This window comes from Pelodiscus sinensis, chromosome 26, assembly GCF_052426305.1.
Source record: "Pelodiscus sinensis isolate ZL-2025 chromosome 26, ASM5242630v1, whole genome shotgun sequence".
Taxonomy (NCBI): Eukaryota; Metazoa; Chordata; order Testudines; family Trionychidae; genus Pelodiscus; species Pelodiscus sinensis.
Window position 1 is genome coordinate 19,022,822 of NC_143077.1, and position 27,433 is coordinate 19,050,254.

Sequence of the window (27,433 nt, forward strand, 5' to 3'; positions counted from 1 at the left end):
TTGCAGCCTGGAGTGAAGGCGCGGAGTCAAAAGAAGACGGCCCACACGTAGCAGAGGATGGTTTCGATCCATCGACCTCTGGGTTATGGGCCCAGCACGCTTCCGCTGCGCCACTCTGCTCCCTTGGGGCTAGACTGCCCGCAATCCACTCTAGCACCTGGGCTGCACTGGCACGGCCAGCCAGAGGAGCAGGCTGCTAGGCAGCGTTTTGGAAAGCCCTTCGAGGTCTCTGTGGCGCAATGGGTCAGCGCGTTCGGCTGTTAACCGAAAGGATGGTGGTTCGAGCCCACCCGGGGACGTGGCTACGCTCGGCCTCCTGGCGCTTGCTAGCGGGCTCCCTTTTGCCACCTCCAAGCCATCCCTCTCGGCCTCGGTGAGGTCACCTTGTGGCCGGCAAGGTTCAGGGGCCGTGCCGTGCCACAGGAGCCCGTCTCCCAGCAACCGCGCCGGGGCCTCGGCCTCGGGGCTTAAGCCCCGAGCCCAAGCGCGAAAGCTCCAGCCGGGCAGGTGTCGTTCCCCTCCCGCCTCTACGCCAGCTGAGAGGGAGAAACGCACGAGCCGCGCGGGTTCTTAGCCGCCTCCCTCCTGCGGGCCTGTTTGCTGCGCAGACCTCTGGGCCTGTCTCATGCCTCCCCTGGGAAGCGTGGCCGCGCGAACTGAGCCCCAGTCGCAGCTCCTGAGGTTTCCTGTGCAGCCTTGGACTTGCATGGCTGCCATGGTTTCTCTTTGGAAGGGACTCGGTCCCGCTTGGACAGGCGACTCGCCCGTGTGACTCCAAACGCCATCTTGTGGCTGTCTTTTTCCCCCACAGCCAGAACACCAGGATTCGCCTCCCACGGCAGAAGATGCAAAAGGCCCTGGAAGGAAAGCCCTCCTGCTTTTTTACCTCGGGAGGATGTGGGCTACCAACCGAAGCTCTGAGCCAAGGACTGAAGGACCCGTCCAAGCCGTGGCCGTACTCCCGAGACTTGACCGAAGCCAGCTCTCTCTTCCATGACTGCTGCAAGCCTCAACCGAGAACGTGGCGAGTGCTGCCCGTGCTGCCACAATTCCCTCTCCCCATTTCCATTGAGGATTCTGAAGGACCGTCAGCTGGTGATTTTTGGCTCTGACTGTAAGGGATGAATTGAGCCGGGAACGTAGCTGGTCCTCTTGGGCTGGGCAGAAGCTTTTGATGGGATGAGATGGGTTTTGGTCAGCCGGCGTGTGCCTAAAGAGCGTGGGTGGTGGCGATGCGGGAGAAGCGGCGCGTCGGAGGGAATTGCTCGCGTGTCCTGTTGTTGAGCAGTATGGCGAAGGCAGAAGTTCTCTTTGTGAGGGGTTTGGCGTGCCTGGGAGTAGTAGAGCAAGGCCAGTGTTGATGCTGTGGCAGCTCTTTGTCTAGGCGTTTTGTCTAGGCCTGAATGAAGGCTCTGGGTAGCGTGGTCCAGAAGTGCTTTGTTCCACGAGCGTCTGGAGAGCCTCCCTGGCGCGCTCCCTGAGCGGGTCCCGGCGGCCCTTGTGGGTGGGAAAAGGGCAGGAGGAAGCCCTGTTGCCTGAGGACAGAAGAGGAGGCCTCCGTGCCTCCCACACAGGAAGCGGGGGGCTGCCGAGAGCTTCCCCGCAGGCGGCATCCTGGCCTGGCCTTTAGCTACTTGCAGCCTGGAGTGAAGGCGCGGAGTCAAAAGAGGCCGGCCCACACATAGCAGAGGATGGTTTCGATCCATCGACCTCTGGGTTATGGGACCAGCACGCTTCCGCTGCGCCACTCTGCTCCCTTTGGGCTAGACTGCCCGCAATCCACTCTAGCACCTGGGCTGCACTGGCACGGCCAGGCAGAGGAGCAGGCTGCTAGGCAGCGTTTCGGAAAGCACTTCGAGGTCTCTGTGGCGCAATGGGTCAGCGCGTTCAGCTGTTAACCGAAAGGATGGTGATTCGAGCCCACCCGGGGACGTGGCTACGCTCGGCCTCCTGGCGCTTGCTAGCGGGCTCCCTTTTGCCACCTCCAAGCCATCCCTCTCGGCCTCGGTGAGGTCACCTTGTGGCCGGCAAGGTTCAGGGGCCGTGCCGTGCCACGGGAGCCCGTCTCCCAGCAACCGCACCGGGGCCTCGGCCTCGGGGCTTAAGCCCCGAGCCCAAGCGCGAAAGCTCCAGCCGGGCAGGTGTCGTTCCCCTCCCGCCTCTACGCCAGCTGAGAGGGAGAAACGCACGAGCCGCGCGGGTTCTTAGCCGCCTCCCTCCTGCGGGCCTGTTTGCTGCGCAGACCTCTGGGCCTGTCTCATGCCTCCCCTGGGAAGCGTGGCCGCGCGAACTGAGCCCCAGTCGCAGCTCCTGAGGTTTCCTGTGCAGCCTTGGACTTGCATGGCTGCCATGGTTTCTCTTTGGAAGGGACTCGGTCCCGCTTGGACAGGCGACTCGCCCGTGTGACTCCAAACGCCATCTTGTGGCTGTCTTTTTCCCCCACAGCCAGAACACCAGGATTCGCCTCCCACGGCAGAAGATGCAAAAGGCCCTGGAAGGAAAGCCCTCCTGCTTTTTTACCTCGGGAGGATGTGGGCTACCAACCGAAGCTCTGAGCCAAGGACTGAAGGACCCGTCCAAGCCGTGGCCGTACTCCCGAGACTTGACCGAAGCCAGCTCTCTCTTCCATGACTGCTGCAAGCCTCAACCGAGACCGTGGCGAGTGCTCCCACAATTCCCTCTCCCCCTTTCCATTGAGGATTCTGAAGGACCGTCAGCTGGTGATTTTTGGCTCTGACTGTAAGGGATGAATTGAGCCGGGAACGTAGCTGGTCCTCTTGGGCTGGGCAGAAGCTTTTGATGGGATGAGATGGGTTTTGGTCAGCCGGCGTGTGCCTAAAGAGCGTGGGTGGTGGCGATGCGGGAGAAGCGGCGCGTCGGAGGGAATTGCTCGCGTGTCCTGTTGTTGAGCAGTATGGCGAAGGCAGAAGTTCTCTTTGTGAGGGGTTTGGCGTGCCTGGGAGTAGTAGAGCAAGGCCAGTGTTGATGCTGTGGCAGCTCTTTGTCTAGGCGTTTTGTCTAGGCCTGAATGAAGGCTCTGGGTAGCGTGGTCCAGAAGTGCTTTGTTCCACGAGCGTCTGGAGAGCCTCCCTGGCGCGCTCCCTGAGCGGGTCCCGGCGGCCCTTGTGGGTGGGAAAAGGGCAGGAGGAAGCCCTGTTGCCTGAGGACAGAAGAGGAGGCCTCCGTGCCTCCCACACAGGAAGCGGGGGGCTGCCGAGAGCTTCCCCGCAGGCGGCATCCTGGCCTGGCCTTTAGCTACTTGCAGCCTGGAGTGAAGGCGCGGAGTCAAAAGAAGACGGCCTACACGTAGCAGAGGATGGTTTCGATCCATCGACCTCTGGGTTATGGGCCCAGCACGCTTCCGCTGCGCCACTCTGCTCCCTTGGGGCTAGACTGCCCGCAATCCACTCTAGCACCTGGGCTGCACTGGCACGGCCAGCCAGAGGAGCAGGCTGCTAGGCAGCGTTTCGGAAAGCCCTTCGAGGTCTCTGTGGCGCAATGGGTCAGCGCGTTCGGCTGTTAACCGAAAGGATGGTGGTTCGAGCCCACCCAGGGACGTGGCTACGCTCGGCCTCCTGGCGCTTGCTAGCGGGCTCCCTTTTGCCACCTCCAAGCCATCCCTCTCGGCCTCGGTGAGGTCACCTTGTGGCCGGCAAGGTTCAGGGGCCGTGCCGTGCCACGGGAGCCCGTCTCCCAGCAACCGCACCGGGGCCTCGGCCTCAGGGCTTAAGCCCCGAGCCCAAGCGCGAAAGCTCCAGCCGGGCAGGTGTCGTTCCCCTCCCGCCTCTACGCCAGCTGAGAGGGAGAAACGCACGAGCCGCGCGGGTTCTTAGCCGCCTCCCTCCTGCGGGCCTGTTTGCTGCGCAGACCTCTGGGCCTGTCTCATGCCTCCCCTGGGAAGCGTGGCCGCGCGAACTGAGCCCCAGTCGCAGCTCCTGAGGTTTCCTGTGCAGCCTTGGACTTGCATGGCTGCCATGGTTTCTCTTTGGAAGGGTGTGACGTAGTGGGGGTACCTGGCTGGTTTCTATGCTGCTGGCTCTGGGGGAACCCCCACTGGCTGCTGTGGGTACCACGACCCAGCAAAACAGGATGAGTCACTATGCAAACCAGTGGCCAGACACCCCCCATGGAGAGGAACAAAGGAAGGTGGAATGCTGCCTTGGCTGGGGGGCAGGGCTGGAAGTTAGGGAGTTGGTTGCTGGCTGTCGGAGGGGATGGATGAGGCAGCCTAGGGAGAGGAGCTGGAGTTTAGGGGCCCAGTCTCCCCCATCTCAAGGGGGCCTGAGGCATCCTAGCCCAGTTCCTGTGACCAGATTACATCTGTGCTGCGCTGTGCTGGAGGAGCAATAAACCACCCTCAATTCCACTGGCTGGTGCAGTCTGTTTGTGCCATTTCGGGGTGCAGGAGACGGGGAACCCCCAACGTGCCGTCACACTGGTGTCAGGAGTGGGATGCACTGCACCCCGTGGATGGAGCTTCCAGCGGCAAGCGACAAGGCGCAGTAGAAGCAAGAGCCCTGGAGCCAGGCGTGCTGGAGACAGAGCGAAGCGGTTCCTGGGAATCGTGGGGCGCTGCAGCACTAGACTGGTGAGTCTGCACCGAGAGGCCCAGTGGGCAGATGGCCTACGCCCGACTCTTGAATGCAGAGCTGGTGGGGCTGTGCAGAGAGAGGGGCTTGCCTGTGCGGAAAGCAACCAAGGCCCAGCTGATTACCCAGCTGGAAGAGAATGACCAGCCACAGGGCCAGGATCTTGTCCCCAGGGGAAGCAGCCAGACCCCCCCTGAGAGTGTGTCAGGCTCAGAGAGGGGGAGGAGCGCTGGAACCCAACGGAGAGATGAGACAGCGTCTCCCGGGAGGCCTGCAAGCCGTAGCCCATCTAGGGCAGGGGCCAGCCCAGCGGAGCTGCGGCGCCTGGAGATCCAGCTGCGGATCAGGGAATTGGAAGTAGAGGACCGAGAGAAGGAGCGCCAAGATCGAGAGAGGCAGCGACAGCATGAGCTGGCCATGGCAGAGCGGAGAACCGGCGGGGCACCGGCTGCGCCAAGTGCGGATGGGCCCCAAGGTCCCAGGGCTGCCAGCCACTTGGAGAGGCTCGTGGTGGCCCAATTGAAGGACATGGGTGACATAGACGGGTTCCTCAGCTCCTTTGAGAGGGCCTGTGGACTGCAACGGGTTCCCCCAGCTGACTGGCTGCAGGAGCTCATCCCCGCACTGAGCCAGGAGGCGGCCGGAGTGCTCAGTCAGCTGGAGGACCTACAGCCAGGGGATTACAACCGAGTCAAGGAGGCCCTGCTGCACAAGTTCGGGCTGACCCCCGAGATATACAGGAAGAAGTTCCGGGGGGTACAGAAAGGGCCACGGGAGACCTATGTGGACCTGGCCTCCCGCCTGGCGCAATACTGCCGCAAGTGGGTGTCTGGAGTTGGAGCCCAGACCGCAGAGGAGCTGCTCAAGCTGGTCATGATGGAGCAGTTCTATGAAGCGTGCCCACCCAAACTGAGGCTGTGGCTCAAGGACCGGAGACCAGAGAACCCCCAGGAGGCCGGGAGACTGGCGGATGAGTTCACGGAGAGCCGGTCCGGGTGTGAACGGGAGTCCCGGAGAGAAAGGGAACCGCGCAGAGACCGGATCTCGGCTGAGCGATGGAGGGAGTCAACTACGGGGCGAGACCAAGGAACAGGTCGTCTGCGCCCCAGAGAACCAGCCAGGGCCTGGACAGAGACAGCCCAAAGCCTAACTTGCCATCGCTGTGGGCAAAAAGGCCACAAGAGGGCTCAGTGCACCAGGTCCCAGGACCGGGGACTGTCCAGGGTTAACTGGCTGGGGCGGGAGGAAGGGCAGGCTGCCCCAGAGGCAGGGGCTGGCAGGCAAACCTCAGCTCAGAGAGAGGGGAAGGATGCTCAGTGCACCTCCCCTGGGAGGTCTGATTCTCAGGAGGCGGATTCCTCCGTGTACCGGGTGGGGGCAGGACGGCCCCTGCGGAGCGAGTGCCTCATACCCCTGGAGGTGGATGGTAGGAAGGTGACGGGCTTCTGGGACACGGGGGCGGAGGTGACTCTGGCCCGATCTGACATAGTGGCCCAGGAGCGGATACTACCCCACGCGCAGCTGACCCTGAAGGGCATAGACGGGTCCCCGTTTAAGGTGCCTGTAGCCAGGGTGCATCTGAAATGGGGGGCGAAGGAAGGCCTCAAGGAAGTGGGGGTGCACCCGCACTTGCCCACCGAGGTGCTGATGGGGAACGACCTAGAGGAGTGGCCCCATGAATCCCAGCGGGCTCTAGTCACTACCCGGAGCCAGAGCCAGCGGGGGGCTGACAACGTGGGTCCAGGGAAGGACTCCTGGCAGCGTCCTCAGGGTCCCATCCCAGTGGACACGGGGTCCAGCCAGGCTGGGACTCCGGACCTAGGCAGAGGTGGGGGACAGGTCCCGATCCCTGCCTCAGCAGCTGAATTCCAGGCTGAGGTGCAGGCAGACCCCTCCTTGCAGAGGCTGAGGGACCAGGCTGGCCTCCGTGCAGCTCAGCCCCGGGGGAGAGGTGGCCAGGAGAGATTCCTGCGGGAGCGTGGGCTCCTGTTCCGTGAGTGGCTCCCCCCCAGGAAGGCGAGGGCATGGAGGGTAGAGCGGCAGCTGGTCGTCCCCCGAAAGTATCGCCTCAAGCTGCTGTATTTGGCCCACGATGTCCCCGTTGGGGGCCACCGGGGGATCCGGAGCACCCGGCTGAAGCTGCTCCAGCACTTCTATTGGCCGGGAATCTTTACAGCCGTGCAGCGGTACTGCCGGTCCTGTGACTCCTGCCAGAGGGGCGGGAAGGCCCAAGACAGGAGGAACGCGGCTTGGGGGTCTCTACCCCAGATAGAGGACCCTCTGGGCTTGCTGAGAGAGTTATGGGAGGGGAAGTCCTCCCTGGATGGAGCATCGGGGGTGGAAGCCGCCCTGGCTGTCCAGAGAAGGCTCGCTGGGCTCATGGCCCCGGCCCGAGAGACCCCGGCCAGAGATCAAGGCCAGCGGAAGGGTGGGTGTGACCCCCGAGGACAGGCCTGGGCCAGTCACCCTGGAGCGGGGCGGCGAGTGGACAGAGGGAAGCCAATTCATGTGGGGCCTCGCCACGGCCGGCCCGAGTCAAGGGGAGCACCCATGTCCCCAGGGCGGGTTCCCACGCAGAGGACCCGAACTTCCCTAGGTCACGAGCGGAGTGACCCTGCTCAGTTCGCTCTCGGAGGGGGGAGAACTGTGACGTAGTGGGGGTACCTGGCTGGTTTCTATGCTGCTGGCTCTGGGGGAACCCCCACTGGCTGCTGTGGGTACCACGACCCAGCAAAACAGGATGAGTCACTATGCAAACCAGTGGCCAGACACCCCCCATGGAGAGGAACAAAGGAAGGTGGAATGCTGCCTTGGCTGGGGGGCAGGGCTGGAAGTTAGGGAGTTGGTTGCTGGCTGTCGGAGGGGATGGATGAGGCAGCCTAGGGAGAGGAGCTGGAGTTTAGGGGCCCAGTCTCCCCCATCTCAAGGGGGCCTGAGGCATCCTAGCCCAGTTCCTGTGACCAGATTACATCTGTGCTGCGCTGTGCTGGAGGAGCAATAAACCACCCTCAATTCCACTGGCTGGTGCAGTCTGTTTGTGCCATTTCGGGGTGCAGGAGACGGGGAACCCCCAACGTGCCGTCACAAAGGGACTCGGTCCCGCTTGGACAGGCGACTCGCCCGTGTGACTCCAAACGCCATCTTGTGGCTGTCTTTTTCCCCCACAGCCAGAACACCAGGATTCGCCTCCCACGGCAGAAGATGCAAAAGGCCCTGGAAGGAAAGCCCTCCTGCTTTTTTACCTCGGGAGGATGTGGGCTACCAACCGAAGCTCTGAGCCAAGGACTGAAGGACCCGTCCAAGCCGTGGCCGTACTCCCGAGACTTGACCGAAGCCAGCTCTCTCTTCCATGACTGCTGCAAGCCTCAACCGAGACCGTGGCGAGTGCTGCCCGTGCTGCCACAATTCCCTCTCCCCCTTTCCATTGAGGATTCTGAAGGACCGTCAGCTGGTGATTTTTGGCTCTGACTGTAAGGGATGAATTGAGCCGGGAACGTAGCTGGTCCTCTTGGGCTGGGCAGAAGCTTTTGATGGGATGAGATGGGTTTTGGTCAGCCGGCGTGTGCCTAAAGAGCGTGGGTGGTGGCGATGCGGGAGAAGCGGCGCGTCGGAGGGAATTGCTCGCGTGTCCTGTTGTTGAGCAGTATGGCGAAGGCAGAAGTTCTCTTTGTGAGGGGTTTGGCGTGCCTGGGAGTAGTAGAGCAAGGCCAGTGTTGATGCTGTGGCAGCTCTTTGTCTAGGCGTTTTGTCTAGGCCTGAATGAAGGCTCTGGGTAGCGTGGTCCAGAAGTGCTTTGTTCCACGAGCGTCTGGAGAGCCTCCCTGGCGCGCTCCCTGAGCGGGTCCCGGCGGCCCTTGTGGGTGGGAAAAGGGCAGGAGGAAGCCCTGTTGCCTGAGGACAGAAGAGGAGGCCTCCGTGCCTCCCACACAGGAAGCGGGGGGCTGCCGAGAGCTTCCCCGCAGGCGGCATCCTGGCCTGGCCTTTAGCTACTTGCAGCCTGGAGTGAAGGCGCGGAGTCAAAAGAGGCCGGCCCACACGTAGCAGAGGATGGTTTCGATCCATCGACCTCTGGGTTATGGGCCCAGCACGCTTCCGCTGCGCCACTCTGCTCCCTTGGGGCTAGACTGCCCGCAATCCACTCTAGCACCTGGGCTGCACTGGCACGGCCAGCCAGAGGAGCAGGCTGCTAGGCAGCGTTTTGGAAAGCCCTTCGAGGTCTCTGTGGCGCAATGGGTCAGCGCGTTCGGCTGTTAACCGAAAGGATGGTGGTTCGAGCCCACCCGGGGACGTGGCTACGCTCGGCCTCCTGGCGCTTGCTAGCGGGCTCCCTTTGCCACCTCCAAGCCATCCCTCTCGGCCTCGGTGAGGTCACCTTGTGGCCGGCAAGGTTCAGGGGCCGTGCCGTGCCACAGGAGCCCGTCTCCCAGCAACCGCGCCGGGGCCTCGGCCTCGGGGCTTAAGCCCCGAGCCCAAGCGCGAAAGCTCCAGCCGGGCAGGTGTCGTTCCCCTCCCGCCTCTACGCCAGCTGAGAGGGAGAAACGCACGAGCCGCGCGGGTTCTTAGCCGCCTCCCTCCTGCGGGCCTGTTTGCTGCGCAGACCTCTGGGCCTGTCTCATGCCTCCCCTGGGAAGCGTGGCCGCGCGAACTGAGCCCCAGTCGCAGCTCCTGAGGTTTCCTGTGCAGCCTTGGACTTGCATGGCTGCCATGGTTTCTCTTTGGAAGGGACTCGGTCCCGCTTGGACAGGCGACTCGCCCGTGTGACTCCAAACGCCATCTTGTGGCTGTCTTTTTCCCCCACAGCCAGAACACCAGGATTCGCCTCCCACGGCAGAAGATGCAAAAGGCCCTGGAAGGAAAGCCCTCCTGCTTTTTTACCTCGGGAGGATGTGGGCTACCAACCGAAGCTCTGAGCCAAGGACTGAAGGACCCGTCCAAGCCGTGGCCGTACTCCCGAGACTTGACCGAAGCCAGCTCTCTCTTCCATGACTGCTGCAAGCCTCAACCGAGACCGTGGCGAGTGCTCCCACAATTCCCTCTCCCCCTTTCCATTGAGGATTCTGAAGGACCGTCAGCTGGTGATTTTTGGCTCTGACTGTAAGGGATGAATTGAGCCGGGAACGTAGCTGGTCCTCTTGGGCTGGGCAGAAGCTTTTGATGGGATGAGATGGGTTTTGGTCAGCCGGCGTGTGCCTAAAGAGCGTGGGTGGTGGCGATGCGGGAGAAGCGGCGCGTCGGAGGGAATTGCTCGCGTGTCCTGTTGTTGAGCAGTATGGCGAAGGCAGAAGTTCTCTTTGTGAGGGGTTTGGCGTGCCTGGGAGTAGTAGAGCAAGGCCAGTGTTGATGCTGTGGCAGCTCTTTGTCTAGGCGTTTTGTCTAGGCCTGAATGAAGGCTCTGGGTAGCGTGGTCCAGAAGTGCTTTGTTCCACGAGCGTCTGGAGAGCCTCCCTGGCGCGCTCCCTGAGCGGGTCCCGGCGGCCCTTGTGGGTGGGAAAAGGGCAGGAGGAAGCCCTGTTGCCTGAGGACAGAAGAGGAGGCCTCCGTGCCTCCCACACAGGAAGCGGGGGGCTGCCGAGAGCTTCCCCGCAGGCGGCATCCTGGCCTGGCCTTTAGCTACTTGCAGCCTGGAGTGAAGGCGCGGAGTCAAAAGAGGCCGGCCCACACGTAGCAGAGGATGGTTTCGATCCATCGACCTCTGGGTTATGGGCCCAGCACGCTTCCGCTGCGCCACTCTGCTCCCTTGGGGCTAGACTGCCCGCAATCCACTCTAGCACCTGGGCTGCACTGGCACGGCCAGGCAGAGGAGCAGGCTGCTAGGCAGCGTTTCGGAAACCCCTTCGAGGTCTCTGTGGCGCAATGGGTCAGCGCGTTTGGCTGTTAACCAAAAGGATGGTGGTTCGAGCCCACCCAGGGACGTGGCTACGCTCGGCCTCCTGGCGCTTGCTAGCGGGCTCCCTTTTGCCACCTCCAAGCCATCCCTCTCGGCCTCGGTGAGGTCACCTTGTGGCCGGCAAGGTTCAGGGGCCGTGCCGTGCCACGGGAGCCCGTCTCCCAGCAACCGCGCCGGGGCCTCGGCCTCGGGGCTTAAGCCCCGAGCCCAAGCGCGAAAGCTCCAGCCGGGCAGGTGTCGTTCCCCTCCCGCCTCTACGCCAGCTGAGAGGGAGAAACGCACGAGCCGCGCGGGTTCTTAGCCGCCTCCCTCCTGCGGGCCTGTTTGCTGCGCAGACCTCTGGGCCTGTCTCATGCCTCCCCTGGGAAGCGTGGCCGCGCGAACTGAGCCCCAGTCGCAGCTCCTGAGGTTTCCTGTGCAGCCTTGGACTTGCATGGCTGCCATGGTTTCTCTTTGGAAGGGACTCGGTCCCGCTTGGACAGGCGACTCGCCCGTGTGACTCCAAACGCCATCTTGTGGCTGTCTTTTTCCCCCACAGCCAGAACACCAGGATTCGCCTCCCACGGCAGAAGATGCAAAAGGCCCTGGAAGGAAAGCCCTCCTGCTTTTTTACCTCGGGAGGATGTGGGCTACCAACCGAAGCTCTGAGCCAAGGACTGAAGGACCCGTCCAAGCCGTGGCCGTACTCCCGAGACTTGACCGAAGCCAGCTCTCTCTTCCATGACTGCTGCAAGCCTCAACCGAGACCGTGGCGAGTGCTCCCACAATTCCCTCTCCCCCTTTCCATTGAGGATTCTGAAGGACCGTCAGCTGGTGATTTTTGGCTCTGACTGTAAGGGATGAATTGAGCCGGGAACGTAGCTGGTCCTCTTGAGCTGGGCAGAAGCTTTTGATGGGATGAGATGGGTTTTGGTCAGCCGGCGTGTGCCTAAAGAGCGTGGGTGGTGGCGATGCGGGAGAAGCGGCGCGTCGGAGGGAATTGCTCGCGTGTCCTGTTGTTGAGCAGTATGGCGAAGGCAGAAGTTCTCTTTGTGAGGGGTTTGGCGTGCCTGGGAGTAGTAGAGCAAGGCCAGTGTTGATGCTGTGGCAGCTCTTTGTCTAGGCGTTTTGTCTAGGCCTGAATGAAGGCTCTGGGTAGCGTGGTCCAGAAGTGCTTTGTTCCACGAGCGTCTGGAGAGCCTCCCTGGCGCGCTCCCTGAGCGGGTCCCGGCGGCCCTTGTGGGTGGGAAAAGGGCAGGAGGAAGCCCTGTTGCCTGAGGACAGAAGAGGAGGCCTCCGTGCCTCCCACACAGGAAGCGGGGGGCTGCCGAGAGCTTCCCCGCAGGCGGCATCCTGGCCTGGCCTTTAGCTACTTGCAGCCTGGAGTGAAGGCGCGGAGTCAAAAGAAGACGGCCCACACGTAGCAGAGGATGGTTTCGATCCATCGACCTCTGGGTTATGGGCCCAGCACGCTTCCGCTGCGCCACTCTGCTCCCTTGGGGCTAGACTGCCCGCAATCCACTCTAGCACCTGGGCTGCACTGGCACGGCCAGCCAGAGGAGCAGGCTGCTAGGCAGCGTTTTGGAAAGCCCTTCGAGGTCTCTGTGGCGCAATGGGTCAGCGCGTTCGGCTGTTAACCGAAAGGATGGTGGTTCGAGCCCACCCGGGGACGTGGCTACGCTCGGCCTCCTGGCGCTTGCTAGCGGGCTCCCTTTTGCCACCTCCAAGCCATCCCTCTCGGCCTCGGTGAGGTCACCTTGTGGCCGGCAAGGTTCAGGGGCCGTGCCGTGCCACAGGAGCCCGTCTCCCAGCAACCGCGCCGGGGCCTCGGCCTCGGGGCTTAAGCCCCGAGCCCAAGCGCGAAAGCTCCAGCCGGGCAGGTGTCGTTCCCCTCCCGCCTCTACGCCAGCTGAGAGGGAGAAACGCACGAGCCGCGCGGGTTCTTAGCCGCCTCCCTCCTGCGGGCCTGTTTGCTGCGCAGACCTCTGGGCCTGTCTCATGCCTCCCCTGGGAAGCGTGGCCGCGCGAACTGAGCCCCAGTCGCAGCTCCTGAGGTTTCCTGTGCAGCCTTGGACTTGCATGGCTGCCATGGTTTCTCTTTGGAAGGGACTCGGTCCCGCTTGGACAGGCGACTCGCCCGTGTGACTCCAAACGCCATCTTGTGGCTGTCTTTTTCCCCCACAGCCAGAACACCAGGATTCGCCTCCCACGGCAGAAGATGCAAAAGGCCCTGGAAGGAAAGCCCTCCTGCTTTTTTACCTCGGGAGGATGTGGGCTACCAACCGAAGCTCTGAGCCAAGGACTGAAGGACCCGTCCAAGCCGTGGCCGTACTCCCGAGACTTGACCGAAGCCAGCTCTCTCTTCCATGACTGCTGCAAGCCTCAACCGAGAACGTGGCGAGTGCTGCCCGTGCTGCCACAATTCCCTCTCCCCATTTCCATTGAGGATTCTGAAGGACCGTCAGCTGGTGATTTTTGGCTCTGACTGTAAGGGATGAATTGAGCCGGGAACGTAGCTGGTCCTCTTGGGCTGGGCAGAAGCTTTTGATGGGATGAGATGGGTTTTGGTCAGCCGGCGTGTGCCTAAAGAGCGTGGGTGGTGGCGATGCGGGAGAAGCGGCGCGTCGGAGGGAATTGCTCGCGTGTCCTGTTGTTGAGCAGTATGGCGAAGGCAGAAGTTCTCTTTGTGAGGGGTTTGGCGTGCCTGGGAGTAGTAGAGCAAGGCCAGTGTTGATGCTGTGGCAGCTCTTTGTCTAGGCGTTTTGTCTAGGCCTGAATGAAGGCTCTGGGTAGCGTGGTCCAGAAGTGCTTTGTTCCACGAGCGTCTGGAGAGCCTCCCTGGCGCGCTCCCTGAGCGGGTCCCGGCGGCCCTTGTGGGTGGGAAAAGGGCAGGAGGAAGCCCTGTTGCCTGAGGACAGAAGAGGAGGCCTCCGTGCCTCCCACACAGGAAGCGGGGGGCTGCCGAGAGCTTCCCCGCAGGCGGCATCCTGGCCTGGCCTTTAGCTACTTGCAGCCTGGAGTGAAGGCGCGGAGTCAAAAGAGGCCGGCCCACACGTAGCAGAGGATGGTTTCGATCCATCGACCTCTGGGTTATGGGACCAGCACGCTTCCGCTGCGCCACTCTGCTCCTTTTGGGCTAGACTGCCCGCAATCCACTCTAGCACCTGGGCTGCACTGGCACGGCCAGGCAGAGGAGCAGGCTGCTAGGCAGCGTTTCGGAAAGCACTTCGAGGTCTCTGTGGCGCAATGGGTCAGCGCGTTCAGCTGTTAACCGAAAGGATGGTGATTCGAGCCCACCCGGGGACGTGGCTACGCTCGGCCTCCTGGCGCTTGCTAGCGGGCTCCCTTTTGCCACCTCCAAGCCATCCCTCTCGGCCTCGGTGAGGTCACCTTGTGGCCGGCAAGGTTCAGGGGCCGTGCCGTGCCACGGGAGCCCGTCTCCCAGCAACCGCACCGGGGCCTCGGCCTCGGGGCTTAAGCCCCGAGCCCAAGCGCGAAAGCTCCAGCCGGGCAGGTGTCGTTCCCCTCCCGCCTCTACGCCAGCTGAGAGGGAGAAACGCACGAGCCGCGCGGGTTCTTAGCCGCCTCCCTCCTGCGGGCCTGTTTGCTGCGCAGACCTCTGGGCCTGTCTCATGCCTCCCCTGGGAAGCGTGGCCGCGCGAACTGAGCCCCAGTCGCAGCTCCTGAGGTTTCCTGTGCAGCCTTGGACTTGCATGGCTGCCATGGTTTCTCTTTGGAAGGGACTCGGTCCCGCTTGGACAGGCGACTCGCCCGTGTGACTCCAAACGCCATCTTGTGGCTGTCTTTTTCCCCCACAGCCAGAACACCAGGATTCGCCTCCCACGGCAGAAGATGCAAAAGGCCCTGGAAGGAAAGCCCTCCTGCTTTTTTACCTCGGGAGGATGTGGGCTACCAACCGAAGCTCTGAGCCAAGGACTGAAGGACCCGTCCAAGCCGTGGCCGTACTCCCGAGACTTGACCGAAGCCAGCTCTCTCTTCCATGACTGCTGCAAGCCTCAACCGAGACCGTGGCGAGTGCTCCCACAATTCCCTCTCCCCCTTTCCATTGAGGATTCTGAAGGACCGTCAGCTGGTGATTTTTGGCTCTGACTGTAAGGGATGAATTGAGCCGGGAACGTAGCTGGTCCTCTTGGGCTGGGCAGAAGCTTTTGATGGGATGAGATGGGTTTTGGTCAGCCGGCGTGTGCCTAAAGAGCGTGGGTGGTGGCGATGCGGGAGAAGCGGCGCGTCGGAGGGAATTGCTCGCGTGTCCTGTTGTTGAGCAGTATGGCGAAGGCAGAAGTTCTCTTTGTGAGGGGTTTGGCGTGCCTGGGAGTAGTAGAGCAAGGCCAGTGTTGATGCTGTGGCAGCTCTTTGTCTAGGCGTTTTGTCTAGGCCTGAATGAAGGCTCTGGGTAGCGTGGTCCAGAAGTGCTTTGTTCCACGAGCGTCTGGAGAGCCTCCCTGGCGCGCTCCCTGAGCGGGTCCCGGCGGCCCTTGTGGGTGGGAAAAGGGCAGGAGGAAGCCCTGTTGCCTGAGGACAGAAGAGGAGGCCTCCGTGCCTCCCACACAGGAAGCGGGGGGCTGCCGAGAGCTTCCCCGCAGGCGGCATCCTGGCCTGGCCTTTAGCTACTTGCAGCCTGGAGTGAAGGCGCGGAGTCAAAAGAAGACGGCCTACACGTAGCAGAGGATGGTTTCGATCCATCGACCTCTGGGTTATGGGCCCAGCACGCTTCCGCTGCGCCACTCTGCTCCCTTGGGGCTAGACTGCCCGCAATCCACTCTAGCACCTGGGCTGCACTGGCACGGCCAGCCAGAGGAGCAGGCTGCTAGGCAGCGTTTCGGAAAGCCCTTCGAGGTCTCTGTGGCGCAATGGGTCAGCGCGTTCGGCTGTTAACCGAAAGGATGGTGGTTCGAGCCCACCCAGGGACGTGGCTACGCTCGGCCTCCTGGCGCTTGCTAGCGGGCTCCCTTTTGCCACCTCCAAGCCATCCCTCTCGGCCTCGGTGAGGTCACCTTGTGGCCGGCAAGGTTCAGGGGCCGTGCCGTGCCACGGGAGCCCGTCTCCCAGCAACCGCACCGGGGCCTCGGCCTCAGGGCTTAAGCCCCGAGCCCAAGCGCGAAAGCTCCAGCCGGGCAGGTGTCGTTCCCCTCCCGCCTCTACGCCAGCTGAGAGGGAGAAACGCACGAGCCGCGCGGGTTCTTAGCCGCCTCCCTCCTGCGGGCCTGTTTGCTGCGCAGACCTCTGGGCCTGTCTCATGCCTCCCCTGGGAAGCGTGGCCGCGCGAACTGAGCCCCAGTCGCAGCTCCTGAGGTTTCCTGTGCAGCCTTGGACTTGCATGGCTGCCATGGTTTCTCTTTGGAAGGGTGTGACGTAGTGGGGGTACCTGGCTGGTTTCTATGCTGCTGGCTCTGGGGGAACCCCCACTGGCTGCTGTGGGTACCACGACCCAGCAAAACAGGATGAGTCACTATGCAAACCAGTGGCCAGACACCCCCCATGGAGAGGAACAAAGGAAGGTGGAATGCTGCCTTGGCTGGGGGGCAGGGCTGGAAGTTAGGGAGTTGGTTGCTGGCTGTCGGAGGGGATGGATGAGGCAGCCTAGGGAGAGGAGCTGGAGTTTAGGGGCCCAGTCTCCCCCATCTCAAGGGGGCCTGAGGCATCCTAGCCCAGTTCCTGTGACCAGATTACATCTGTGCTGCGCTGTGCTGGAGGAGCAATAAACCACCCTCAATTCCACTGGCTGGTGCAGTCTGTTTGTGCCATTTCGGGGTGCAGGAGACGGGGAACCCCCAACGTGCCGTCACACTGGTGTCAGGAGTGGGATGCACTGCACCCCGTGGATGGAGCTTCCAGCGGCAAGCGACAAGGCGCAGTAGAAGCAAGAGCCCTGGAGCCAGGCGTGCTGGAGACAGAGCGAAGCGGTTCCTGGGAATCGTGGGGCGCTGCAGCACTAGACTGGTGAGTCTGCACCGAGAGGCCCAGTGGGCAGATGGCCTACGCCCGACTCTTGAATGCAGAGCTGGTGGGGCTGTGCAGAGAGAGGGGCTTGCCTGTGCGGAAAGCAACCAAGGCCCAGCTGATTACCCAGCTGGAAGAGAATGACCAGCCACAGGGCCAGGATCTTGTCCCCAGGGGAAGCAGCCAGACCCCCCCTGAGAGTGTGTCAGGCTCAGAGAGGGGGAGGAGCGCTGGAACCCAACGGAGAGATGAGACAGCGTCTCCCGGGAGGCCTGCAAGCCGTAGCCCATCTAGGGCAGGGGCCAGCCCAGCGGAGCTGCGGCGGCTGGCGATCCAGCTGCGGATCAGGGAATTGGAAGTAGAGGACCGAGAGAAGGAGCGCCAAGATCGAGAGAGGCAGCGACAGCATGAGCTGGCCATGGCAGAGCGGAGAACCGGCGGGGCACCGGCTGCGCCAAGTGCGGATGGGCCCCAAGGTCCCAGGGCTGCCAGCCACTTGGAGAGGCTCGTGGTGGCCCAATTGAAGGACATGGGTGACATAGACGGGTTCCTCAGCTCCTTTGAGAGGGCCTGTGGACTGCAACGGGTTCCCCCAGCTGACTGGCTGCAGGAGCTCATCCCCGCACTGAGCCAGGAGGCGGCCGGAGTGCTCAGTCAGCTGGAGGACCTACAGCCAGGGGATTACAACCGAGTCAAGGAGGCCCTGCTGCACAAGTTCGGGCTGACCCCCGAGATATACAGGAAGAAGTTCCGGGGGGTACAGAAAGGGCCACGGGAGACCTATGTGGACCTGGCCTCCCGCCTGGCGCAATACTGCCGCAAGTGGGTGTCTGGAGTTGGAGCCCAGACCGCAGAGGAGCTGCTCAAGCTGGTCATGATGGAGCAGTTCTATGAAGCGTGCCCACCCAAACTGAGGCTGTGGCTCAAGGACCGGAGACCAGAGAACCCCCAGGAGGCCGGGAGACTGGCGGATGAGTTCACGGAGAGCCGGTCCGGGTGTGAACGGGAGTCCCGGAGAGAAAGGGAACCGCGCAGAGACCGGATCTCGGCTGAGCGATGGAGGGAGTCAACTACGGGGCGAGACCAAGGAACAGGTCGTCTGCGCCCCAGAGAACCAGCCAGGGCCTGGACAGAGACAGCCCAAAGCCTAACTTGCCATCGCTGTGGGCAAAAAGGCCACAAGAGGGCTCAGTGCACCAGGTCCCAGGACCGGGGACTGTCCAGGGTTAACTGGCTGGGGCGGGAGGAAGGGCAGGCTGCCCCAGAGGCAGGGGCTGGCAGGCAAACCTCAGCTCAGAGAGAGGGGAAGGATGCTCAGTGCACCTCCCCTGGGAGGTCTGATTCTCAGGAGGCGGATTCCTCCGTGTACCGGGTGGGGGCAGGACGGCCCCTGCGGAGCGAGTGCCTCATACCCCTGGAGGTGGATGGTAGGAAGGTGACGGGCTTCTGGGACACGGGGGCGGAGGTGACTCTGGCCCGATCTGACATAGTGGCCCAGGAGCGGATACTACCCCACGCGCAGCTGACCCTGAAGGGCATAGACGGGTCCCCGTTTAAGGTGCCTGTAGCCAGGGTGCATCTGAAATGGGGGGCGAAGGAAGGCCTCAAGGAAGTGGGGGTGCACCCGCACTTGCCCACCGAGGTGCTGATGGGGAACGACCTAGAGGAGTGGCCCCATGAATCCCAGCGGGCTCTAGTCACTACCCGGAGCCAGAGCCAGCGGGGGGCTGACAACGTGGGTCCAGGGAAGGACTCCTGGCAGCGTCCTCAGGGTCCCATCCCAGTGGACACGGGGTCCAGCCAGGCTGGGACTCCGGACCTAGGCAGAGGTGGGGGACAGGTCCCGATCCCTGCCTCAGCAGCTGAATTCCAGGCTGAGGTGCAGGCAGACCCCTCCTTGCAGAGGCTGAGGGACCAGGCTGGCCTCCGTGCAGCTCAGCCCCGGGGGAGAGGTGGCCAGGAGAGATTCCTGCGGGAGCGTGGGCTCCTGTTCCGTGAGTGGCTCCCCCCCAGGAAGGCGAGGGCATGGAGGGTAGAGCGGCAGCTGGTCGTCCCCCGAAAGTATCGCCTCAAGCTGCTGTATTTGGCCCACGATGTCCCCGTTGGGGGCCACCGGGGGATCCGGAGCACCCGGCTGAAGCTGCTCCAGCACTTCTATTGGCCGGGAATCTTTACAGCCGTGCAGCGGTACTGCCGGTCCTGTGACTCCTGCCAGAGGGGCGGGAAGGCCCAAGACAGGAGGAACGCGGCTTGGGGGTCTCTACCCCAGATAGAGGACCCTCTGGGCTTGCTGAGAGAGTTATGGGAGGGGAAGTCCTCCCTGGATGGAGCATCGGGGGTGGAAGCCGCCCTGGCTGTCCAGAGAAGGCTCGCTGGGCTCATGGCCCCGGCCCGAGAGACCCCGGCCAGAGATCAAGGCCAGCGGAAGGGTGGGTATGACCCCCGAGGACAGGCCTGGGCCAGTCACCCTGGAGCGGGGCGGCGAGTGGACAGAGGGAAGCCAATTCATGTGGGGCCTCGCCACGGCCGGCCCGAGTCAAGGGGAGCACCCATGTCCCCAGGGCGGGTTCCCACGCAGAGGACCCGAACTTCCCTAGGTCACGAGCGGAGTGACCCTGCTCAGTTCGCTCTCGGAGGGGGGAGAACTGTGACGTAGTGGGGGTACCTGGCTGGTTTCTATGCTGCTGGCTCTGGGGGAACCCCCACTGGCTGCTGTGGGTACCACGACCCAGCAAAACAGGATGAGTCACTATGCAAACCAGTGGCCAGACACCCCCCATGGAGAGGAACAAAGGAAGGTGGAATGCTGCCTTGGCTGGGGGGCAGGGCTGGAAGTTAGGGAGTTGGTTGCTGGCTGTCGGAGGGGATGGATGAGGCAGCCTAGGGAGAGGAGCTGGAGTTTAGGGGCCCAGTCTCCCCCATCTCAAGGGGGCCTGAGGCATCCTAGCCCAGTTCCTGTGACCAGATTACATCTGTGCTGCGCTGTGCTGGAGGAGCAATAAACCACCCTCAATTCCACTGGCTGGTGCAGTCTGTTTGTGCCATTTCGGGGTGCAGGAGACGGGGAACCCCCAACGTGCCGTCACAAAGGGACTCGGTCCCGCTTGGACAGGCGACTCGCCCGTGTGACTCCAAACGCCATCTTGTGGCTGTCTTTTTCCCCCACAGCCAGAACACCAGGATTCGCCTCCCACGGCAGAAGATGCAAAAGGCCCTGGAAGGAAAGCCCTCCTGCTTTTTTACCTCGGGAGGATGTGGGCTACCAACCGAAGCTCTGAGCCAAGGACTGAAGGACCCGTCCAAGCCGTGGCCGTACTCCCGAGACTTGACCGAAGCCAGCTCTCTCTTCCATGACTGCTGCAAGCCTCAACCGAGACCGTGGCGAGTGCTGCCCGTGCTGCCACAATTCCCTCTCCCCCTTTCCATTGAGGATTCTGAAGGACCGTCAGCTGGTGATTTTTGGCTCTGACTGTAAGGGATGAATTGAGCCGGGAACGTAGCTGGTCCTCTTGGGCTGGGCAGAAGCTTTTGATGGGATGAGATGGGTTTTGGTCAGCCGGCGTGTGCCTAAAGAGCGTGGGTGGTGGCGATGCGGGAGAAGCGGCGCGTCGGAGGGAATTGCTCGCGTGTCCTGTTGTTGAGCAGTATGGCGAAGGCAGAAGTTCTCTTTGTGAGGGGTTTGGCGTGCCTGGGAGTAGTAGAGCAAGGCCAGTGTTGATGCTGTAGCAGCTCTTTGTCTAGGCGTTTTGTCTAGGCCTGAATGAAGGCTCTGGGTAGCGTGGTCCAGAAGTGCTTTGTTCCACGAGCGTCTGGAGAGCCTCCCTGGCGCGCTCCCTGAGCGGGTCCCGGCGGCCCTTGTGGGTGGGAAAAGGGCAGGAGGAAGCCCTGTTGCCTGAGGACAGAAGAGGAGGCCTCCGTGCCTCCCACACAGGAAGCGGGGGGCTGCCGAGAGCTTCCCCGCAGGCGGCATCCTGGCCTGGCCTTTAGCTACTTGCAGCCTGGAGTGAAGGCGCGGAGTCAAAAGAAGACGGCCCACACGTAGCAGAGGATGGTTTCGATCCATCAACCTCTGGGTTATGGGCCCAGCATGCTTCCGCTGCGCCACTCTGCTCCCTTGGGGCTAGACTGCCCGCAATCCACTCTAGCACCTGGGCTGCACTGGCACGGCCAGGCAGAGGAGCAGGCTGCTAGGCAGCGTTTCGGAAAGCCCTTCGAGGTCTCTGTGGCGCAATGGGTCAGCGCGTTCGGCTGTTAACCGAAAGGATGGTGGTTCGAGCCCACCCAGGGACGTGGCTACGCTCGGCCTCCTGGCGCTTGCTAGCGGGCTCCCTTTTGCCACCTCCAAGCCATCCCTCTCGGCCTCGGTGAGGTCACCTTGTGGCCGGCAAGGTTCAGGGGCCGTGCCGTGCCACGGGAGCCCGTCTCCCAGCAACCGCACCGGGGCCTCGGCCTCAGGGCTTAAGCCCCGAGCCCAAGCGCGAAAGCTCCAGCCGGGCAGGTGTCGCTCCCCTCCCGCCTCTACGCCAGCTGAGAGGGAGAAACGCACGAGCCGCGCGGGTTCTTAGCCGCCTCCCTCCTGCGGGCCTGTTTGCTGCGCAGACCTCTGGGCCTGTCTCATGCCTCCCCTGGGAAGCGTGGCCGCGCGAACTGAGCCCCAGTCGCAGCTCCTGAGGTTTCCTGTGCAGCCTTGGACTTGCATGGCTGCCATGGTTTCTCTTTGGAAGGGACTCGGTCCCGCTTGGACAGGCGACTCGCCCGTGTGACTCCAAACGCCATCTTGTGGCTGTCTTTTTCCCCCACAGCCAGAACACCAGGATTCGCCTCCCACGGCAGAAGATGCAAAAGGCCCTGGAAGGAAAGCCCTCCTGCTTTTTTACCTCGGGAGGATGTGGGCTACCAACCGAAGCTCTGAGCCAAGGACTGAAGGACCCGTCCAAGCCGTGGCCGTACTCCCGAGACTTGACCGAAGCCAGCTCTCTCTTCCATGACTGCTGCAAGCCTCAACCGAGACCGTGGCGAGTGCTGCCCGTGCTGCCACAATTCCCTCTCCCCCTTTCCATTGAGGATTCTGAAGGACCGTCAGCTGGTGATTTTTGGCTCTGACTGTAAGGGATGAATTGAGCCGGGAACGTAGCTGGTCCTCTTGGGCTGGGCAGAAGCTTTTGATGGGATGAGATGGGTTTTGGTCAGCCGGCGTGTGCCTAAAGAGCGTGGGTGGTGGCGATGCGGGAGAAGCGGCGCGTCGGAGGGAATTGCTCGCGTGTCCTGTTGTTGAGCAGTATGGCGAAGGCAGAAGTTCTCTTTGTGAGGGGTTTGGCGTGCCTGGGAGTAGTAGAGCAAGGCCAGTGTTGATGCTGTGGCAGCTCTTTGTCTAGGCGTTTTGTCTAGGCCTGAATGAAGGCTCTGGGTAGCGTGGTCCAGAAGTGCTTTGTTCCACGAGCGTCTGGAGAGCCTCCCTGGCGCGCTCCCTGAGCGGGTCCCGGCGGCCCTTGTGGGTGGGAAAAGGGCAGGAGGAAGCCCTGTTGCCTGAGGACAGAAGAGGAGGCCTCCGTGCCTCCCACACAGGAAGCGGGGGGCTGCCGAGAGCTTCCCTGCAGGCGGCATCCTGGCCTGGCCTTTAGCTACTTGCAGCCTGGAGTGAAGGCGCGGAGTCAAAAGAGGCCGGCCCACACGTAGCAGAGGTTGGTTTCGATCCATCGACCTCTGGGTTATGGGCCCAGCACGCTTCCGCTGCGCCACTCTGCTCCCTTGGTGCAAGACTGCCCGCAATCCACTCTAGCACCTGGGCTGCACTGGCACGGCCAGGCAGAGGAGCAGGCTGCTAGGCAGCGTTTCGGAAAGCCCTTCGAGGTCTCTGTGGTGCAATGGGTCAGCGTGTTCGGCTGTTAACCGAAAGGATGGTGGTTTGAGCCCACCCCGGGACGTGGCTACGCTCGGCCTCCTGGCGCTTGCTAGAGGGCTCCCTTTTGCCACCTCCAAGCCATCCCTCTCGGCCTCGGTGAGGTCACCTTGTGGCCGGCAAGGTTCAGGGGCCGTGCCGTGCCACGGGAGCCCGTCTCCCAGCAACCGCGCCGGGGCCTCGGCCTCGGGGCTTAAGCCCCGAGCCCAAGCGCGAAAGCTCCAGCCGGGCAGGTTTCGTTCCCCTCCCGCCTCTACGCCAGCTGAGAGGGAGAAACGCACGAGCCGCGCGGGTTCTTAGCCGCCTCCCTCCTGCGGGCCTGTTTGCTGCGCAGACCTCTGGGCCTGTCTCATGCCTCCCCTGGGAAGCGTGGCCGCGCGAACTGAGCCCCAGTCGCAGCTCCTGAGGTTTCCTGTGCAGCCTTGGACTTGCATGGCTGCCATGGTTTCTCTTTGGAAGGGACTCGGTCCCGCTTGGACAGGCGACTCGCCCGTGTGACTCCAAACGCCATCTTGTGGCTGTCTTTTTCCCCCACAGCCAGAACACCAGGATTCGCCTCCCACGGCAGAAGATGCAAAAGGCCCTGGAAGGAAAGCCCTCCTGCTTTTTTACCTCGGGAGGATGTGGGCTACCAACCGAAGCTCTGAGCCGAGGACTGAAGGACCCGTCCAAGCCGTGGCCGTACTCCCGAGACTTGACCGAAGCCAGCTCTCTCTTCCATGACTGCTGCAAGCCTCAACCGAGACCGTGGCGAGTGCTGCCCGTGCTGCCACAATTCCCTCTCCCCCTTTCCATTGAGGATTCTGAAGGACCGTCAGCTGGTGATTTTTGGCTCTGACTGTAAGGGATGAATTGAGCCGGGAACGTAGCTGGTCCTCTTGGGCTGGGCAGAAGCTTTTGATGGGATGAGATGGGTTTTGGTCAGCCGGCGTGTGCCTAAAGAGCGTGGGTGGTGGCGATGCGGGAGAAGCGGCGCGTCGGAGGGAATTGCTCGCGTGTCCTGTTGTTGAGCAGTATGGCGAAGGCAGAAGTTCTCTTTGTGAGGGGTTTGGCGTGCCTGGGAGTAGTAGAGCAAGGCCAGTGTTGATGCCGTGGCAGCTCTTTGTGTAGGCGTTTTGTCTAGGCCTGAATGAAGGCTCTGGGTAGCGTGGTCCAGAAGTGCTTTGTTCCACGAGCGTCTGGAGAGCCTCCCTGGCGCGCTCCCTGAGCGGGTCCCGGCGGCCCTTGTGGGTGGGAAAAGGGCAGGAGGAAGCCCTGTTGCCTGAGGACAGAAGAGGAGGCCTCCGTGCCTCCCACACAGGAAGCGGGGGGCTGCCGAGAGCTTCCCCGCAGGCGGCATCCTGGCCTGGCCTTTAGCTACTTGCAGCCTGGAGTGAAGGCGCGGAGTCAAAAGAAGACGGCCCACACGTAGCAGAGGATGGTTTCGATCCATCGACCTCTGGGTTATGGGCCCAGCACGCTTCCGCTGCGCCACTCTGCTCCCTTGGGGCTAGACTGCCCGCAATCCACTCTAGCACCTGGGCTGCACTGGCACGGCCAGGCAGAGGAGCAGGCTGCTAGGCAGCGTTTCGGAAAGCCCTTCGAGGTCTCTGTGGCGCAATGGGTCAGCGCGTTCGGCTGTTAACCGAAAGGATGGTGGTTCGAGCCCACCCAGGGACGTGGCTACGCTCGGCCTCCTGGCGCTTGCTAGCGGGCTCCCTTTTGCCACCTCCAAGCCATCCCTCTCGGCCTCGGTGAGGTCACCTTGTGGCCGGCAAGGTTCAGGGGCCGTGCCGTGCCACGGGAGCCCGTCTCCCAGCAACCGCACCGGGGCCTCGGCCTCAGGGCTTAAGCCCCGAGCCCAAGCGCGAAAGCTCCAGCCGGGCAGGTGTCGTTCCCCTCCTGCCTCTACGCCAGCTGAGAGGGAGAAACGCACGAGCCGCGCGGGTTCTTAGCCGCCTCCCTCCTGCGGGCCTGTTTGCTGCGCAGACCTCTGGGCCTGTCTCATGCCTCCCCTGGGAAGCGTGGCCGCGCGAACTGAGCCCCAGTCGCAGCTCCTGAGGTTTCCTGTGCAGCCTTGGACTTGCATGGCTGCCATGGTTTCTCTTTGGAAGGGACTCGGTCCCGCTTGGACAGGCGACTCGCCCGTGTGACTCCAAACGCCATCTTGTGGCTGTCTTTTTCCCCCACAGCCAGAACACCAGGATTCGCCTCCCACGGCAGAAGATGCAAAAGGCCCTGGAAGGAAAGCCCTCCTGCTTTTTTACCTCGGGAGGATGTGGGCTACCAACCGAAGCTCTGAGCCAAGGACTGAAGGACCCGTCCAAGCCGTGGCCGTACTCCCGAGACTTGACCGAAGCCAGCTCTCTCTTCCATGACTGCTGCAAGCCTCAACCGAGACCGTGGCGAGTGCTGCCCGTGCTGCCACAATTCCCTCTCCCCCTTTCCATTGAGGATTCTGAAGGACCGTCATCTGGTGATTTTTGGCTCTGACTGTAAGGGATGAATTGAGCCGGGAACGTAGCTGGTCCTCTTGGGCTGGGCAGAAGCTTTTGATGGGATGAGATGGGTTTTGGTCAGCCGGCGTGTGCCTAAAGAGCGTGGGTGGTGGCGATGCGGGAGAAGCGGCGCGTCGGAGGGAATTGCTCGCGTGTCCTGTTGTTGAGCAGTATGGCGAAGGCAGAAGTTCTCTTTGTGAGGGGTTTGGCGTGCCTGGGAGTAGTAGAGCAAGGCCAGTGTTGATGCTGTGGCAGCTCTTTGTCTAGGCGTTTTGTCTAGGCCTGAATGAAGGCTCTGGGTAGCGTGGTCCAGAAGTGCTTTGTTCCACGAGCGTCTGGAGAGCCTCCCTGGCGCGCTCCCTGAGCGGGTCCCGGCGGCCCTTGTGGGTGGGAAAAGGGCAGGAGGAAGCCCTGTTGCCTGAGGACAGAAGAGGAGGCCTCCGTGCCTCCCACACAGGAAGCGGGGGGCTGCCGAGAGCTTCCCCGCAGGCGGCATCCTGGCCTGGCCTTTAGCTACTTGCAGCCTGGAGTGAAGGCGCGGAGTCAAAAGAGGCCGGCCCACACGTAGCAGAGGATGGTTTCGATCCATCGACCTCTGGGTTATGGGCCCAGCACGCTTCCGCTGCGCCACTCTGCTCCCTTGGTGCAAGACTGCCCGCAATCCACTCTAGCACCTGGGCTGCACTGGCACGGCCAGGCAGAGGAGCAGGCTGCTAGGCAGCGTTTCGGAAAGCCCTTCGAGGTCTCTGTGGCGCAATGGGTCAGCGCGTTCGGCTGTTAACCGAAAGGATGGTGGTTCGAGCCCACCCAGGGACGTGGCTACGCTCGCCCTCCTGGCGCTTGCTAGCGGGCTCCCTTTTGCCACCTCCAAGCCATCCCTCTCGGCCTCGGTGAGGTCACCTTGTGGCCGGCAAGGTTCAGGGGCCGTGCCGTGCCACGGGAGCCCGTCTCCCAGCAACCGCGCCGGGGCCTCGGCCTCGGGGCTTAAGCCCCGAGCCCAAGCGCGAAAGCTCCAGCCGGGCAGGTGTCGTTCCCCTCCCGCCTCTACGCCAGCTGAGAGGGAGAAACGCACGAGCCGCGCGGGTTCTTAGCCGCCTCCCTCCTGCGGGCCTGTTTGCTGCGCAGACCTCTGGGCCTGTCTCATGCCTCCCCTGGGAAGCGTGGCCGCGTGAACTGAGCCCCAGTCGCAGCTCCTGAGGTTTCCTGTGCAGCCTTGGACTTGCATGGCTGCCATGGTTTCTCTTTGGAAGGGACTCGGTCCCGCTTGGACAGGCGACTCGCCCGTGTGACTCCAAACGCCATCTTGTGGCTGTCTTTTTCCCCCACAGCCAGAACACCAGGATTCGCCTCCCACGGCAGAAGATGCAAAAGGCCCTGGAAGGAAAGCCCTCCTGCTTTTTTACCTCGGGAGGATGTGGGCTACCAACCGAAGCTCTGAGCCAAGGACTGAAGGACCCGTCCAAGCCGTGGCCGTACTCCCGAGACTTGACCGAAGCCAGCTCTCTCTTCCATGACTGCTGCAAGCCTCAACCGAGAACGTGGCGAGTGCTCCCACAATTCCCTCTCCCCCTTTCCATTGAGGATTCTGAAGGACCGTCAGCTGGTGATTTTTGGCTCTGACTGTAAGGGATGAATTGAGCCGGGAACGTAGCTGGTCCTCTTGGGCTGGGCAGAAGCTTTTGATGGGATGAGATGGGTTTTGGTCAGCCGGCGTGTGCCTAAAGAGCGTGGGTGGTGGCGATGCGGGAGAAGCGGCGCGTCGGAGGGAATTGCTCGCGTGTCCTGTTGTTGAGCAGTATGGCGAAGGCAGAAGTTCTCTTTGTGAGGGGTTTGGCGTGCCTGGGAGTAGTAGAGCAAGGCCAGTGTTGATGCTGTGGCAGCTCTTTGTCTAGGCGTTTTGTCTAGGCCTGAATGAAGGCTCTGGGTAGCGTGGTCCAGAAGTGCTTTGTTCCACGTGCGTCTGGAGAGCCTCCCTGGCGCGCTCCCTGAGCGGGTCCCGGCGGCCCTTGTGGGTGGGAAAAGGGCAGGAGGAAGCCCTGTTGCCTGAGGACAGAAGAGGAGGCCTCCGTGCCTCCCACACAGGAAGCGGGGGGCTGCCGAGAGCTTCCCCGCAGGCGGCATCCTGGCCTGGCCTTTAGCTACTTGCAGCCTGGAGTGAAGGCGCGGAGTCAAAAGAGGCCGGCCCACACGTAGCAGAGGATGGTTTCGATCCATCGACCTCTGGGTTATGGGCCCAGCACGCTTCCGCTGTGCCACTCTGCTCCCTTTGGGTTAGACTGCCCGCAATCCACTCTAGCACCTGGGCTGCACTGGCACGGCCAGGCAGAGGAGCAGGCTGCTAGGCAGCGTTTCGGAAAGTCCTTTGAGGTCTCTGTGGCGCAATGGGTCAGCGTGTTCGGCTGTTAACCGAAAGGATGGTGGTTCGAGCCCACCCACGGACGTGGCTACGCTCGGCCTCCTGGCGCTTGCTAGCGGGCTCCCTTTTGCCACCTCCAAGCCATCCCTCTCGGCCTCGGTGAGGTCACCTTGTGGCCGGCAAGGTTCAGGGGCCGTGCCGTGCCACGGGAGCCCGTCTCCCAGCAACCGCGCCGGGGCCTCGGCCTCGGGGCTTAAGCCCCGAGCCCAAGCGCGAAAGCTCCAG

At 62.6% G+C, this 27,433-nt stretch overlaps 9 non-coding genes across 9 annotated transcripts; all 9 read left to right on the top strand.

Annotated features, from left to right (window-relative positions):
- The first annotated feature begins 225 nt into the window (after positions 1–225).
- TRNAN-GUU (transfer RNA asparagine (anticodon GUU)) lies at positions 226–299 on the top strand. Its single transcript has one exon. It is a non-coding gene; the product is annotated as a tRNA-Asn (tRNA).
- Positions 300–3,484: 3,185 nt separating this feature from the next.
- On the top strand, positions 3,485–3,558 carry TRNAN-GUU (transfer RNA asparagine (anticodon GUU)). The gene has a single exon. It is a non-coding gene; the product is annotated as a tRNA-Asn (tRNA).
- Positions 3,559–8,804: 5,246 nt separating this feature from the next.
- Positions 8,805–8,878, top strand: TRNAN-GUU (transfer RNA asparagine (anticodon GUU)). Its single transcript has one exon. It is a non-coding gene; the product is annotated as a tRNA-Asn (tRNA).
- A 1,550-nt stretch (positions 8,879–10,428) lies between these two features.
- Positions 10,429–10,502, top strand: TRNAN-GUU (transfer RNA asparagine (anticodon GUU)). Its single transcript has one exon. It is a non-coding gene; the product is annotated as a tRNA-Asn (tRNA).
- A 1,551-nt stretch (positions 10,503–12,053) lies between these two features.
- Positions 12,054–12,127, top strand: TRNAN-GUU (transfer RNA asparagine (anticodon GUU)). The gene has a single exon. It is a non-coding gene; the product is annotated as a tRNA-Asn (tRNA).
- Positions 12,128–15,312: 3,185 nt separating this feature from the next.
- TRNAN-GUU (transfer RNA asparagine (anticodon GUU)) lies at positions 15,313–15,386 on the top strand. Its single transcript has one exon. It is a non-coding gene; the product is annotated as a tRNA-Asn (tRNA).
- A 5,246-nt stretch (positions 15,387–20,632) lies between these two features.
- TRNAN-GUU (transfer RNA asparagine (anticodon GUU)) lies at positions 20,633–20,706 on the top strand. Its single transcript has one exon. It is a non-coding gene; the product is annotated as a tRNA-Asn (tRNA).
- Positions 20,707–23,900: 3,194 nt separating this feature from the next.
- TRNAN-GUU (transfer RNA asparagine (anticodon GUU)) lies at positions 23,901–23,974 on the top strand. Its single transcript has one exon. It is a non-coding gene; the product is annotated as a tRNA-Asn (tRNA).
- Positions 23,975–25,534: 1,560 nt separating this feature from the next.
- Positions 25,535–25,608, top strand: TRNAN-GUU (transfer RNA asparagine (anticodon GUU)). The gene has a single exon. It is a non-coding gene; the product is annotated as a tRNA-Asn (tRNA).
- The last annotated feature ends 1,825 nt before the right edge of the window (positions 25,609–27,433 follow it).